This window comes from Schistocerca piceifrons, chromosome 10 (genome assembly GCF_021461385.2).
Source record: "Schistocerca piceifrons isolate TAMUIC-IGC-003096 chromosome 10, iqSchPice1.1, whole genome shotgun sequence".
Lineage (NCBI taxonomy): Eukaryota > Metazoa > Arthropoda > Insecta > Orthoptera > Acrididae > Schistocerca > Schistocerca piceifrons.
In genome coordinates, this window is record NC_060147.1 from 33009238 (window position 1) to 33024216 (window position 14979).

Sequence of the window (14979 nt, forward strand, 5' to 3'; positions counted from 1 at the left end):
TACACTTAATTTTAAACCTGTACGAAACTTTTTCTCGCTGATGACCTCCCGTGCCCCTTCATGCCTTCCCACCGCCCCCCCTCCCCCTCCCATATACATTTAAAATGATGAAAGGAAACAACTTTATCACTTACTACGTTTCTGATGTTCGTACAGTCAAATTTTAGTGTCAAGCATGTAGTTTCAATTTATTATTTCTTTGCTATTAACTCTGTTTGCAACACTCTTTGCGTAAAGTAACTACATGCATCAGGTAATGTGCTGCAAAATTATATCACTGTATGAGATGTAGTTCTGAAGACATGATAACATAAACATTGAGATGTCAGAAAAAAATAGTTTTTGCTTAAAATTAAGTGCAAATTACCCAGTTTAATTTCATCCAGTGTTTCATAATGAGAGCTCTTAGCGACTTCCAATAAACTTTAAGCATAGTTTTGAGCCTTTCCTAAACTTTTTCTCAGTTACATGTTCAAAGGCAAATATTTAACAAAAGAATCGGGTCTTTACTCGTTATTGCTGTTGTACCATTAACCCTTAACTGCTTGCACTGCGTCAGTACAAGCCTAGAGTTATTCCTTCTGTTGTTGATCTTTGACATGATGAGGAGCAAAGGGATCTGACTCCCGTAAATTCCTCTTTGTGCGTCTGTCTCCTGTTCTCTATTTAAAACCCTTGCTGCTCTCATTGTTTCTTCATACGTGTCTTTACCCCTACGCAACTATCCGTGACTATATGCATTTCAGTGAAGCGGGACAGCATGACCAATTGTTCAGTATGACAGTGAAATGAGACAATTTGAATGCTGATGCTCAGTCACCATAAAGTTAATCGCATACGAAGTTATGCAAGAGTTCCTAACAACTGATGATGAACAGTCTCTGTCTGAAGACAGTTCGGGTGGGGGGGTGGGGGAGGGGGGGGGGGAGGGGCTATTATGAAGTAACACCAATGATGTAGAGCTCATGCAAATATATGGGATGAGCACAAAGTCTTGCCCTGATTATAAAAATGTATAACAGAATAACCGTTTGACATAATAAGTTACATTTGATGCCGTTACATAGGTTTATTGTTACTAGTTTTTTGTAAGACCACTTACATCAGTAAACCTCAACATGTGCTCCCTTGGCAGCTTAGAGAATGTTGAGGCAGTATTCCAGTTCCTGCCAGGTGTTTCGTAACGTGTTCTGTCACAGTACCCACAGCAGCTTGTATCCTAGCCTTCAGTCTGTCGACGTCAGCAACTGGTGTGACGAAGACTCTGTCCATGATTTAGCCCCAGAAAAAAAAAAGTCAAGGTGGCGTAATGTCTGGAGAGGGGAGTAATGTCCAGATCGGTGAATTGGAAGGAACGGTCCAACACCCTGGCCACCCTGCTCTCCAGAATGTAAATTATTATGCCAAACGGTTATTCTATAATAAATTGTTATAATCAGGGTAAGACTTTGTGCTCACCCTGTACTTCGTTTTTAACAGTATCAGCTTTCCAATCAAAATACAGTAACCTATAATGGCAATATTAATAATTAAATAGTCATATGCTGCTGTTTAACAAGTCATTCATTCCTTTCATTAAATTAAGCTACATTTCTAAAACATAACATTAAAGTATTAAATGCAGAGTGATCTGTGGCATCAGCTACAGTTTAGAAACCTTACAAGTTGATGCAGTGAACAAAGCACTACCACTTGTTCATTAACCAATGTTATGAACACAAATCTTTTACCCACTCCACTGTACAGTACTTCCAGCTCCAGGCTTTGGATGGCTGCAGTGGGGCTGAGCAAATGCCTACTGGTGTAAGGTGTCTGCGTACTAAATGAATACTACTTATGACCTTAACTGCAACCACCTTCAACAGTGAATAAACACATAAATGTTATCTATCCTTAAAAAATTAATAAATCCCAAATAAACAAAATATAATCTGACTGTTTGAGTTATAGTTTTACAGATGCCCCTATTTATATAGTACAATGTAACATTTTGTGTAATATCTGTAATACTTTAGTGTTGCCTATTGATCAACCTCCCCCAACGGTGTTTAGTATTTGCCTAGTAAGCAAGACAGAAACTCATATTTATGCTTTCACATATGAAGATGTTATACGGGGTGTATTAAAAAGAGTCATCCAGTTTGGCACATCTATATTTCTGAAACTAATAAACATATACAATAAATTCTGTTTTTTGATGAATGGGAAACTCAATTTTTTTCCTCATAGCTTTTCATAAGTGTTCAATACGCCCCCCTTGAGGTGCATGGCATAAGTCATTGCAGTATTCAAATTTTTCCCACTCTGCAGTGAGCATGTCTTGAGGTACAGCTTTCTCAGCTCCTGTTATGTGATGTCTCTATTGATTTATTGTTGTTGGTAATGGTGTCACATAAACAGAGTCGCTTGTAAATCTCTACAAGAAATAATCACATACAATCAGGTCTGGTGACCTTGGAGGTCAGTAATGCAAGGCTGGTGCAGTGTGACTGATCCATCATTCAGTAATGCTTTGATTTAAAAACTCCCGCACTTCCAGGTGCCAGTGTGGCGGTGCCCCATCTGTTGGTAAATTAAGTCGTTTGAATCAGTCTCCAACTGTGGGAAATGAAAGTTCTCAAGCATATTGGGAAATGTGCTTCCTGTAACAGTGTTCACTGCAAAGAAAAATGGACCGTATACCTTTTCCCACAAAACACATTAAATTTTGAAGAGTCCCTCTCACGTTGTACAACTTCATGTGGTTGTTCCGTACCCCATATTCTTATATTATTACGGTCTATCTTTCCATTTACATGGCAGATGCATTCACCGTCTGTGCCCAACACACTGGGACGGTTCGGCGATTTGTCTTTACATAAACAACTTGTTTCTCGGAATTGTTCATGCCGTTGTCTAAATGTTCTGTGCTGTAGGAGGATCCATACCATGCCTAGTACAAAAGTCACGCTGAGCAGTTATTACTGACTCGTACTGCACAAAATGTAGAACACAAAATGCTTTCTGTTATCACGACACCATTTTTCCAAGAGCTGAAGTGGGCGCATACTGCTGCTACCTAGCGGAAACCATATAAAACTCAAGAGTTTGTTCTTTCCAACAGTACGTTGTTCACACACATATCTCAAATAACGTAATAGTTATGATTTCTTTTTAAAATTGGATGATTTTTTTTGATACATTCTGTATACACTGGAGGAACAGTGACAATATTATGAAAAGAATAGCTTGTTACTCACCATATAGAGGAAATGTTGAGTCGCAGACAGGCACAACAAAAAGACTGCTAAACAAGTAAGCATTCAGCCAGAAAGCCTTCCTCTGAATTAGACGACACACACACACACACACACACACACACACACACACACACACACACACTGTCCAGAGACAGTTGTCAGAGACATGGTCATGTGTATGAGAGTTGCATTTGCATGAATGTGTGTTATCTAATTCAGAAGAAGGCTTTTTGGCCAAAAGTTTATTTGTTTAGCAGTCTTATTGTTGCACTTGTCTGTCACTAAACATTTCCACTATATGGTGAGTATCTATCATTTTCATAATATTGTCGTTATTCCAGCCTGGATTTTTCATTGTTTGATACAACGAAGAAAGCTGTCCATAGTGAGACAGGATCATAGCATGGTATGAAGTATTCATTGTTAAAATGCGATATGTGGAAAATTGTTGAAATTTGTCCAAGTCATCTTGTGTACTCCTACAGCCACTCAACGATGACACATTCCTGTGCACCATAGCAACATCGGGAAACAGCCGCAGGCTGCTGCTCACTCTGCCTGCTAGATCATTTACATCTATAGAAGAATCCAAGTATTTCGTCTAAGCCTTGTCCTTTCGCATCATTGTTCCTCTGCTGCTTTCAGTTGTTGCCAGCTGCTCTCTTTGAAACACTCAACAACCTGTATCTCTTTAAATATATCCAGGCCACATCTGCAGTTTCTTCAGTTTTAATCGACGGTTCACAACCAATAAATTATGTTTACAGTTCACATTTGCCCATGGAAATATTTGCAGTTAAAAATCTAGTCCTCCTTCCGGTGTTTCCATATGTCTATCACATCTACAACCTCCTCTCATGATTATAAAACCAACTTCTTGCAATGATTAAATTATGCTCTGTGTAAGATTCTATCAGATGGCTTCCTCCTGCCTTACTTCATCTCAATCCATTTCTGCTACTATCAAATTTGTCCCCCGTTACAAATAAATTTTCATCTCCCTTAACTATCGAAATTATTTCTTTTATCTCATTGTACAGTGTTTCAGTCTCTTCATCTGCGGAGTTAGTAGGCATATAAACTTGTATTACTGTGGCATATTTTGGCTGTGTGTGCATCTTGGATGCGATGATTCACTGGTTGTGCTGTTGATAGTAACTTCCCTGCATTCCTATTTTCTTATTTATCATTTGACGTATTCCTGTCGATTTTTGATTTATAACCCTCTATTCACCTGCTCCTGTACTAATATCCACTATATCCAACTTCACCCTAACCATTTCCTTTTCATTGTCTAACCTACTTACTCAATTAAAGGTTGTTACAGTCCACTCTCCGACTCATCGAACGCCAATTTGGTTTTTCCTGCTGACGACATCCTACTGAGTAATCCACATCTGGAGACTGGAGTGAAGACTTATTTCACCTCCAGAATATTTTACCCAAGAGGATGACATCATTATTTAATTGTATGGTACAGCCACATACCCTTGGAAAAAAATAACGGTTGTAGTTTCCCATGCTTTGTCATTTGCAGTACCAGCATGGCAAGGTCATGTTTGGTTGCAATCCCAGGCCAGTCAATCATCCAGACTTTTGTCCCTGCAACTATGGGAAAGGCTGCTGTCCCTCTTGAGCAACTACACGTTTGTCTGGTCTATACAAAGATACCCTTACAGTGTCATTGCACCTATGGTATGCCCACCCGTATTGTTGAGTCACGCATGCCACCCCATTTGGCAACCTCCAAAAAACATAGGGGACATCTAACAGCTGCTGCTATCGAGTGTTTGCATAGACAAAGTCTGTCACCAGGAAGTTTTCAAAATCTCTTCCACAGGGCTTCATTCTGGACACATTATTTTTTTCCATTTATGTCAGTAATATTACACCTTCAGCCCCATGCCCTTCTACCTACTACTGCTCAAATTATTGGCATCAAAAGAGCAACAGCAGTATGAGGAACTTAGCAACTCATGTGTGAAGAGTACGTTGTGACACACCTTATTTAGTAATTTAAATGTACTGTATAATTTTAGTATGAAACTTTCGCAGAAAAGGGCTTTCACCTGCATTTCACATAATGAGGGATTGGCTACGATAATTTCATGCTTTTCTACCTCAAACAAAAATATCATGAGTTGTTTCCACCATTTCTGTGTCAGCATACTATGATGCCGTGATATTTTTTATTCATTTTTCCCTCTTATAAGTTAACTGTTGTTCCCTGTTAACTGTTATCAGGAATTGTGGCCTGGACTATCATTGTTACATTGTTATGCATCATACTGGCAGACACAGAAATTGCATACAATTAGCCCCTCTGAAATATGTACGCAAAACATAAATCTATATAAATAAAAATCAGTTGTCACATATATGAAAGGTAATCACTTGGGAATGGCCTGACTGATTTGGCTGATTTTTGTTGCTGTTCTTATTGTTGTGTTTGTAATTGTGAGGACAAGGTTAATATGAAAGAAAATTTTTGGAAAATTTCACCAGAAAAAATGGAAATTTGGATGGCATTTTTGTATGAAAATCTCAATAAGAGGAATGTGATGTGACAGTTTGTTTGACAGTTCTACTGTCACATGTTTTCATAACAGAAGGAATACGAGATTCAGTTTGACAGTTCTGCTGGCACTTGTTTTCATAACAACAAATTCTGCATCGAATATTGATATTCTGCAAAAAATAATACAAATGAAAGCGATATTTCAGTGCATTATCGGTTGTGATCATATCTTTGGTGTATTGCAAAGATTGAATTGATATTAGTTTGCGGTAAATTTCTATGTTGCAAACATTCAGTTGATTTCAGTTTGTGATTTATTAATTTGGAAGAAAAATGCCACCAGTGAGGCATCAAAATATTGGTTGGTCTAAGCACAACACAGGCCAGTTACACGATCGTCTTGAGTCGGCGAGACTGAGGAAGAGCATAGATAGTGTTTACAGGCAAATCAAATAAGTATTTCTGAAGAATGATCCATTATGACTCCCGAACAGTGGTTACGTTTGACTCACTCAGTTGGAGCTTACACACAAAATAATTCAGAATGTCAACAAAACAGACAGCCAAACGTGTGTTAACCGGTGTGATGATTACTCCACTAATCAGTATGTAGCAATGTTGGTAACCATGTTTCAACTTGATTACTAACAAAAGTTCATTATTCACTTACAGGTCAAGAAACAAACAAAAAGATCAGCTGTATGAATTTTTATACATACCATTTGATGATTCATTGAAACGAGTACTATCACAATTGTTTCATCAGTTGTCCGTTGTTGTTGTTGTTGTTGTTGTTGTTGTGGTCTTCAGTCCTGAGACTGGTTTGATGCAGCTCTCCATGCTACTCTATTCTGTGCAAGCTTCATTTCCCAGTACCTACTGCAACCTACATCCTTCTGAATCTGCTTAGTGTATTCATCTCTTGGTCTCCCTCTACGATTTTTACCCTCCATGCTGCCCTCCAATACTAAATTGGCGATCCCTCAATGTCTCAGAACATGTCCTACCAACCGATCCCTTCTTCTAGTCAAGTTTGTCCGTTGATATGTATGTCAAAATTGAAATGGAATGTCTACAATTAATAAATTGCAAGGCCAGTCATAGGAGGTCTGTGGAATAAATGTCAAATTGCTGCATTTTTCCCACGGGTATCCTACAGTGTTGGAAACAGTCAGTGCTACTTGCTTCCTCTACAAGTGAAAAGACAAAATATATCATTCATCACTGAGAGTTGCGATGAACACACTAAAACCACAAACAAATTATTGTCAAAACAATGAATTCTGATTTTTTTCCATGTCAGTAAATTCATGATCTTACTGAAATTCTTTTGTTTTAGTTCACAGAAATTCAAGGAAAGATTTTGTTGGCTGAATCCTTTCTTGACCAATTGACTGATTGACAATGCAGTCTAAATCATTGGAAATGTAGACATGTCATATATGAACACTTTCTGTTAAACCAGTTGCGAGAAAGGACATGCTAAGCTGTGCTGTGAAAATGTGCGGTTTCGTTTTCCTTTTCGCTGTAGATTTTAACAGAAAACAGGACAGTTGAGTTTATGGCTAACTTTATAAGGATGTTCTTATTCCAAGAATACAACTGATTTCAACCGACTTGCCACTCCTATTTGAGCATGTCCAGTTTCTGGTTAGCCTTGCATTCGCAATGACAATTAATAACTCACAAGGCCAGTAGTTGGAAGTGTGTAGAATAAACCTTGAATTGTTGGAAGTGTGTAGAATAAACCTTGAATTGCTGTATTTTTCCCACGAGTGTGCTTCAGAGTCCATTTGTAGATTAAAACCATGTAAAATACTGTCATTAAAGCCACTATCCCTACAGATACAGTAGCTGGTAAGGTCTCTCTCATACCCCATGCACTAATGATTCCAGCCAATTTACCAATTCATTTTGACTTCTATTCCCAGTCAAGGTCCCCTTTATAATATCAATAAATAAAGTCAGAGGAGGGGGGGGGGGGGGAGGGATGGACGGAGAAGGAAGGAGGAGATGGATATAGAAAACGGGGAGGAGGATAGACAGAGAAATGATGGAGGAGGAGGGTGTGTGATCAGAGTTGTACACACTTGTCAGCATAAATGCATGTCAGCCACACCCTCATAATCCCACAACATAGAACACACAAAAGATAAAAAATTCTTTTAATATATACTTTAAATGCTATAATAATAATAATAATAGTAATAATAATACCACCAGTCACAATTAAATTCACACTAAAAATGAAAATCCAAAAGAAAACACCACTAATTCCCAAATTTGATTTGAAATCCAAGAATCAAACATTACAGAAGTATAGGCAAATCAACCTACAAACAGCTGGAGAGATTTCCAAGTGAAAATTATATGGAAAGCAAGAGAATGATCCCATTACAGAAAAAATTCCAACACCCATGGTGGAATTCAAATTCCAGAATGAGATTTTCACTCTGCAGCTGAGTGTGTGCTGATATGAAACTTCCGGCAGATTAAAACTGTGTGCCCGATCGAGACTCGAACTCGGGACCTTTGCCTTTCGTGGGCAAGTGCTCTACCATCCCTCTGCAAGGTTCGCAGGAGAGCTTCTGTAAAGTTTGGAAGGTAGGAGACGAGATACTGGCAGAAGTAAAGCTGTGAGGACCGGGCGTGAGTCGTGCTTCGGTAGCTCAGATAGTAGAGCATTTGCCCGCGAAAGGCAAAGGTCCCGAGTTCGAGTCCCAGTCGGGCACACTGTTTTAATCTGCCAGGAAGTTTCATATCAGCACACACTCCGCTGCAGAGTGAGGGTCTCATTCTGGTAACGTCCCTCAGGCTGTGGCTAAGCCATGTCTCCGCAGTATCCTGTCTTTCAGGAGTGCTAGTTCTGCAAGGTTCGCAGGAGAGTTTCTGTAAAGTTTGGAAGGTAGGAGACGAGATACTGGCAGAAGTAAAGCAGTGAGGACCGGGCGTGAGTCGTGCTTGGGTAGCTCAGATAGCAGAGCACTTGCCCGCGAAAGGCAAAGGTCCCGAGTTCGAGTCCCGGTCGGGCACACTGTTTTAATCTGCCAGGAAGTTTCAGAATTCAAATTTTGATAACACATTAGAAGAGAGACAATAAGCTTTCTTAAACTACAATTGTGCGAAATCAGAAACCACACAACAGAACTTTTTGAAGTCCGAAAACAAATAGCTAAAATATGTAGACTAAAAGAAAATATGTTAATGAACAGCTAAACTCAACTGAAGAAGACTTTAGGAACCACAAAACACATGACTTTTCCAAAATGTTTGCAAATGAAATCAGAGAATACACTCCACGAAACCTCGCTTTGGAAGCAAATTGGAAAATTTACATTAACTAACAAATAAAGTTGTCAAGAAGTAGCCAAATTTTTCTCTCAACTTCTAAATTTCTCACAACCAAGTAGGAGATTCCCCATATTGCAACCACAACACACAAAAAAACTTCACTGCTGCCAACTCAAGAAAAAAATTATAGGTACATTGAGAAGTTCAAAAAGTCGCTGGGAGAAGATGGAGTTGTGGCTGAGCTATTGAAGCATCTTGCTCCAGTTCCTTAAAAGAGAGCACTCAAATCATCCAAGAAATTAGGTAGACAGAAAATATTCCAGGGGAATGGAAATGTGCACTAATTCATCCATTGCACAAAAAGGAAGAGGGGTCGGATATAAACCACTACGGAGGCATTTCACTTCTGCTGGTCACTTACAAAATTTTATACACGTGTCTCCTAAAGAGGGCATATGAACAACTAGAACATACAATTTCATTTTACCAAGTAGGCTTTTCACTTACTAAATTGTGCCCAGAACAGATCTCTACCCTAAAATTATTTTAAAAATTAAAGCATTTGTGTCAAAACCAATAGTCTCCTCATTCATTCATTTTAAAAAAGCATAAGATTCTATAGATAGACAATCTCTATGGCATATTCTAAAAGAATGCGGATTAGACACCAAAACTACAAATCTGATCAAACAAACAGTGACAGAAAATGACTCAGAAATTAAATTCATAGATGAAATTTCAGAACCATTCTTAGTTAAAACAGGAGTAAGACAAGGAGATGGGATCTCACTGCTATTATTCAAAATAGTTTTAGACAAAGTAATGAAAGAATGGGAAATGGAAGTAAAAAACAAAACTTTTTGAAGCCATTGCAGATGACTTTGTGATTCTCACCGACAAAAAAAAATTGTGACCCTCAAAGAATGTGCAAAGCTGCTTCTAAAGCTGAGTCAGACCTCATACCCAATCTTTCCAGCTTCCTGGCATGAGAACTAGTAATATTATCCTTCAGACAATCAATGAGATACATAATATGCGCATATGCATTGTCAAAAGTGAAATGGGTCAGTTCCTTCGAAAATTTAATCTGTGTTACATAGGCTTTCTTATTTAAGACATCTTTTGTTTTAATATAAACATCTAATTTCTTTAATAATAGCAGTTTTCATGAGCTACTGAATGTAACATGGTGAGCTAGCAATAATTCTATTGAAGTCTTCTGATAAAATTGGGGATCACATTATATGCTAGACACATTTTTTTAAAATTAATAGCGGCTGATGTCAGATAGAGACTCTTGCGTAAATTCAGAAATTGGTAATATGTTCCAGTTGCCCTGTATGGCATTGTACTACAAACAATACTGTTGGAGAAACATCTGCAACTGTGCATTATACCGGAGGTTGAAAATACTGCCACAGTTGTAAAGTTCTTTTTATTATTACATGACCAGTTGCAGGCTCTTATACGCCCATCTTGAGGTGTTATACTGAAATAGTAAGAGACGGGAGTTGATGTTTACATGCAGCAATACATATAAAAAACAAGAAATTTCAGAAAAAATGTTTTAAAACTTTAACTGTTATGTAACAGTTCTAGAAAATGTTCAAGACAACTGTGTGAGTGTGGTGAGTGGTCAACAGAACATAGTAATACTCTGAAATATATGTATTCACTTACTGATGAAACTGGAGGCATATGCAGCATTTCCTGCATTACAACAATCTGTCAGTGTGCCGCTATAGTTAAGTTAGGGCCAGCCCAGCTTGTAAACTTCATACATACTTGATATCAGAATACAGCGACCACAGTGAACTTTGTGTGTTTCAGTGAGAAGGTTTGGATCATTTCAGGACTCTTGTTTCAAAGCACAGCATGCTTCCACTCAACTTGAGCAGTCAGTGGTTGTGGCACAAATATAACAGTGACCCTTTTCATTCTCAAATCTTCTGTCACAGTTTCCAACACTGATACTTCAAGACACTCCTGACAGATTGTCAGTTTCTTCAGTGGTTCGTTGTCGATCGTCATTGATGACTGCACGAATGTTTTCAACATTTTCGTGCAATTGGGCCGTGGAAGGACGAGCACAACAAGGTTTGTCATCAATTGAAGTTTTCCATTTTTGAAATGGAAAAACCACTCAGACACTTGAGTTTCCCCCATAGCATTGTCCTTGTATGCTGTTTTTAACATGTCAAGAGTTTCTTCTGTTCAACTTTTTCTGAAGGGGGGGTGGTTGGGGGGGGGGGGGGGGGCAGAATTTTACCATTGCACACTGTGCACAAAAATCAGCCACTGCAAAAATGACAATCACACAAAACAGTTGCCACTACAAACCCGGTCAAAACTAGTCCAGACTTTCTTCAGTGACAGAATTTTGGTTACTGATTCTGTCTGGAATATTCTCTCTGCGCACTCCTAATGGTAAAACGTGGTACTACAAAAGCTCTGCCCCCCCCCCCTCCCCCAAAAAATTTGTTCAGTTTCTTTTGAGTATCCACTTGTATGTCTGAAGCATTAGTATTACGAGCTGGTCAATGCAAACACTAAATCGTCACCAATTGATTTTGCTCAACGCTGGAGCATGGACTCGCACCATTACTGATGTCTAACATATAGTAGCATAATTTTGTGGTTAGGGATGGTAATAAGGTATTAATGTGTTGGCCTAGAAACTGAAAGGTCGCAGCATCAAATCCCAGTTGAAGTGTGGAAAATTTCTGTTAAGATTCACCAGGAACAACAAGCACAGGTTTCAGATTCCGCATTAAACTGTGGCTCTATTTTTCCACTGTAGAATTGCTCGGTAGGTTAGGGAGCTACGTCACTGACATGGCGTACAGTTAAAAGACTTACACCAACCTGTTGACCTACACAAAATTATCATTATTATTGTTGTTGTTGTTGTTGTTGTTAATAGGCTGGTCCATAAGTTTATAGCATTTTTGTTTTGCATGTTCTACATCTACATCCATACTCCGCAAGCCACCTGACGGTGTGTGGCGGAGGGTACCTTGAGTACCTCTATCGGTTCTCCCTCCTATTCCAGCCTTGTATTGTTCGTGGAAAGAAGGATTGGCGGAATGCCTCTGTATGGGCTCCAATCTCTCTGATTTTATCCTCATGGTCTCTTCGCGAGGTATACGTAGGAGGGAGCAAATACTGCTTGACTCCTCGGTGAAGGTATGTTCTCGAAACTTCAACAAAAGCCCGTACCGAGCTACTGAGCATCTCTCCTGCATAGTCTTCCACTGGAGTTTATCTATCATCTCCGTAAAGCTTTCGTGATTACTAATTGATCCTGTAATGACTGCTCTTCGTTGGATCATCTCTCTCTCTCTCTCTCTCTCTCTCTCTCTCTCTCTCTCTCTCTCTCTCCTATCAACCCTATCTGGTACGGATCCTACACTGCTGAGCAGTATTCAAGCAGTGGGCGAACAAGCGTACTGTAACCTACTTCCTTTGTTTTCGGATTGCATTTCCTTTGGATTCTTCCAATGAATCTCAGTCTGGCATCTGCTTTACCGACGATCAACTTTATATGATCATTCCATTTTAAATCACTCCTAATGCGTACTCCCAGATAATTTATAGAATTAACTGCTTCCAGTTGCTGACCTGCTATATTGTAGCTAAATGATAAGGGATTTTTCTTTCTATGTATTCGCAGCACATTTCACTTGTCTGCATTGAGATTCAATTGCCATTCCCTGCACCGTGCGTCAATTCGCTGCAGATCCTCCTGATTTCAGTACAATTTTCCATTGTTACAACCTCTCGATATACCACAGCATCATCCGCAAAAAGCCTCAGTGAACTTCCGATGTCATCCACCAGGTCATTTATGTATATTGTGAATAGCAACGGTCCTATGACACTCCCCTGCGACACACCTGAAATCACTCTTACTTCGGAAGACATCTCTCCATTGAGAATGACTTGCTGCATTCTGTTATCTAGGAACTCTTCAATCCAATCACCCTATTGGTCTGGTAGTCCAGATGCTCTTACTTTGTTCATTAAACGACTGTGGGGAACTGTATCGAACGTCTTGCGGCAGTCAAGAAACACGGCACCTACCTGGGATCCCGTGTCTATGGCCCTCTGAGTCTCGTGGACGAATAGCACGAGCTGGGTTTCACACGATCGTCTTTTTCGAAACCAATGCTGATTCCTACAGAGTAAATTTCTAGTCTCCAGAAAAGTCATTATACTGGAACATAATACGTGTTCCAAAATTCTACAACTGATAGACGTTAGAGATATAGGTCTACAGCTCTGCACACCTGTTCGACGTCCCTTCTTGAAAACAGGGATGACCTGTGCCCTTTTCCAATCTTTTGGAACTCTACGCTCTTCTAGAGATCTACGGTACACCGCTGCAAGAAGGGGGACAAGTTCCTTCGCATATTCTGTGTAAAATTGAACTGGTATTCCATCAGGTCCAGCGGCCTTTCCTCTTTTGAGCGATTTTAGTTGTTTCTCTATCCCTCTGTCGTCTATTTCGATGTCTACCATTTTGTCATCTGTGTGACAATCTAGAGAGGGAACTACAGTGCAGTCTTCCTCTGTGAAACAGCTTTGGAAAAAGACATTTAGTATTTCGGTCTTTAGTCTGTCATCGTCTGTTGGTATTCCGGTCACTGCCTATTTATTTGTCGATTGTCATCTTTTATTTGTGGTTCATTATTGCTATCTGAATTTACGTATTGTGATTTGGAGATAATGAGTGGAGCTGTAGATGCTAGAAAATGGAGTGCCGAGAGGAGAAATTGGAACATTTCCGACATATTCTTCTGTTTGAGTGCAGTAGAAGAGTGACAGTAGCGGAGGCAGCCAGAATCATCTTATGCTGTGTATGAGGATAATGCCATTGGACAGAGCACAGCAAGAAAATGTTTTCTCTTTTTAAGGAGATTGTTTTGACATTGGTAACTCTCCACATTAAGGAAGACCTTTAGGGTTCAATGAAGATCGTTTAAACACATTAATCCACAGTTATCCACATCAGTGTACTTGAGAACTGCAGATGTGATGCTCTGTGATCATTCCACCATCGTGTGACATTTGCATGCAATGGGAAAGTTTCGAAAATTGAGTGTACGGGTACTGCATATTCTAACCCAAAAAATCACAAAAATCACCAGGTGGTCATATGTGCATCTTTGCTTGCTGGTCATCAGTCAGCTCGTGAACACTGACCATTCCTATCCTGTATTGTTACTGGTGACGAGAAATGTTGACTCTATGGTAACATGAGGAAAGCAAAGAAATGGTTGTGCCCAAACAAAGCAGCAACTCCACGTACAAAGACCTGTGTACATTCACAAAGGAAAAAGTTTTGGATCTGGTGGAACAGTGATGACGTGGTGTACTACAAATTGCTTCCGTGAGCTGTACAAGGGGGCACCCAAAAGAAACCGGATTGTTGTCATAAAACATTTATTGATGAACCTTTTTACAAAACTAGTTCAGTCACCTTCAAAATACTCTCCATTACATGCGATGCACTTGTCAAGTCTCTTTTCCCACTGTTGGAAGGATGTTTGGAACTCTTCAAGTTTGATATTGTCCAGTGGCCTTTGCGAAGCTGTTTTTACCGCCTCCACGTCGTCATAACGCTCCCCTTTTAGCGTTTTTCTCATTCGTGGAAATAGGACAAAGTCGCATGGGGATAGGTCCGGCGAATACGGAGCGTGTGCAACGACAGACCACCTCTGAGATGCCAAATAGTGGGTCACTCGTAAGGCCGTGTGTGGTGGAGCGTTGTCGTGATGCAGAAACCAGTCACCTGATCGCCAAAGTTCCGGGTGTTTCCTCCTCACTTCCTCTCGCAGACGCCTTAAAGCATCCAAGTAAAAGTGCTGGTTAACAGTCTGGCCAGGGGGTACGAATTCCCGATGCACAATTCCACGAACATAAAAAAAG

General features: G+C 39.7%; 1 protein-coding gene across 1 annotated transcript in view; it reads left to right on the plus strand.

The window, feature by feature from the left end:
* The window catches only part of LOC124719058 (F-box/LRR-repeat protein 7-like), a 100868-nt gene that overhangs the window by 48481 nt on the left and 37408 nt on the right, over positions 1–14979 (plus strand). The window lies entirely within an intron of this gene.